Below are 2,328 nucleotides of genomic sequence, written 5' to 3'. Positions count from 1 at the left end.
TGAGATGACTTGTAGGCGATTAAACCGGAGAAACTAGATGCAAACTTTAAACGCACTTTTCATTAAAGGGTATGTATACATTCACTAGGTTACTTCTGTATACATAGGCAAAAAGGCTTACACAGGTGAAATACATAGTTGTCTCTACTACACTGACTGAAAAGTCATTTGAAAATATACTTGTTGGTGTGCTCGTATTCTTCCATGTCCGGGTTGTCGACTGGGTGGAGCTGGTCAATGCTATGAACCAATGACTCGACAGGAAAGCACGATATGTGTGTTACCCATAATGCAATGCACCGCTCTTCTAGACCGTATTTTTTACTATTTTAAAAGTATATAAGCATTTTAAAAGTTGTATTCAAACCATACCTAGATTAACGTGTCCATTGGCTTGGTTCACATTTTTTGTTTCACGAATGTGCTGGCTCGAGCGTATTTACAACAGAGAACAATGAGACACCAGAGGTCCTGCGACCACGTCAGGATAGTCGTATAAAGTGACCTCGAACATTGGTATAGTTCGTGCTCGCTTCGGCAGCACATATACTAAAATTGGAACGATACAGAGAAGATTAGCATGGCCCCTGCGCAAGGATGACACGCAAATTCGTGAAGCGTTCCATATTTTGAGGTTTTTCGCCATATTTCGAGGTTTTTGGCCATTCTTCGAGGTTTTTGGCCATTCTTCTCTGTCCTACTTTCCTTTGAAAACACGTTCTTCGTGGTTGTAGTACGCCGACCAGCCGCCAGAGGGCACCTTCGACCATTTGTAGCTGCAACACACCAGCCTGCCTCCAGAAGGCGGCTTTGACTATGGTTGCCTTTATTAGTCGCTGTAGTACAATTACCTGCCGCCAGATGGCAATATTGACCATGGTCATATCACCAGTTTTCTGGTCGGTTGAAAATTTAAATTATGTATTCGTGTTACTACATGAATGCTTTGTCATCAAAGTTATAATGAAGCCATAATTGTGTAGCAAAAGCATAAAACTCCATATTTGTCTGCAGCAGTCTTTTAAAATATACTTTCTGAGGTATACGGGACCATATGTATTGCTGGTGGCTACAGACTATGTATCTGTAACAGTAACTGTATGACGTTTGAACATGTGTTTATTGAGTGTCTCTACGCAGGTGAGAGATTACAATTAAATTAAAATAAAATAAAAGTGTATTTAAATGCCCTTGCATATGTGGAAACAGTACACTTTGATGTACATGTCAAACTCTTATATTTGCACCCCTACACATTAACGGATCTCAAGTTGAAAGGGTCAGCTGCTTCAGGTTTCTTGGGGTGCATATCAGTGATGATCTCTCCTGGTCTGCTCACACAGGCAAGGTGGTCAAAGCGGCCCGGAAACGGTTCTTCTTCTTGAGGAGACTGAAGAAGTTTGCATGGAGTCAGTCATCCTCACAAACTTCTACAGATGCATGATAGAGAGCATTTGACTGGTTGCATCAGTGTGGTGCAGCAGCTGCAAATATACTATCTAGGGACATCATTCTCCTTCGATCTAGCACACCTTACCTTCGTTTCGGCCCTAGATGCAAAGAGAACACTGCTCCTCCATCTTCAGCTCTGCACAAATCCACCGACAGATGCCACTCGCATTCCATTATTTACCTCCCCTGTAGTCCTTGAAACGTTTATTTTCAAAACTATGCCTATTTTTTGAAGTCTTCTTTAACTTCATACGCGGGTCTTTCTTCCATGGCACTTTAACTTTCTGTTGCCTTACATGCTAATGACTACTTCAATTCGATACATTTACTGGTACTTCAGTTTGATCAACGTAGTTCATAAAATGTGTGATGCAGATGCCTGCTCCACGCACATGCACCGCCAGATGGCGCTCCAGGGCTGTAGCTTACTCTGAAGCGATATTTAAAAAACGCATTTTTAAAAACCCATGTCTTCTCACCTCAAGTATAACACATCTATATATTAACTATTTGATTAAGTAGCAAGTTAGTAGTTTTTTGCCTAAATATAAAAATATGTAAGTGCAGATATTTTAAGAAAGGGGTTGTCAAGTAACACACAACCTGTTAAAATACTTGGCCACAAGGACATCATACTGTATCACACAAGACAGGAATCACAAGTTTTTCCCCTTTAAAAAACCAACACACAACTACTAAAGATTTATCATCCGGGATTTCTCAAAAGCGCTGTTGCACGACCATCCCTAACTGGCAAAAGAGCAGGATGGAGTTTATTTCTCTCTTAGTTACCATGGTGATGGTGGCGCAATAGCACTTTCGTCTGTCTGACACTCGTGCGCAAAACAACACTGTACAGCCGTGTGAATGAAAGGA

At 41.2% G+C, this 2,328-nt stretch overlaps 1 non-coding gene across 1 annotated transcript; it reads left to right on the top strand.

The window, feature by feature from the left end:
- The first annotated feature begins 525 nt into the window (after positions 1-525).
- Positions 526-632, top strand: LOC122130097. Its single transcript, XR_006151831.1, has one exon. It is a non-coding gene; the product is annotated as a U6 spliceosomal RNA (small nuclear RNA).
- Positions 633-2,328: the final 1,696 nt, after the last annotated feature.

The sequence above is a fragment of the Clupea harengus genome, unplaced genomic scaffold (assembly GCF_900700415.2).
Source record: "Clupea harengus unplaced genomic scaffold, Ch_v2.0.2, whole genome shotgun sequence".
Classification (NCBI taxonomy): Eukaryota; Metazoa; Chordata; class Actinopteri; order Clupeiformes; family Clupeidae; genus Clupea; species Clupea harengus.
This window is presented reverse-complemented; position numbering and strand designations above follow the sequence as displayed.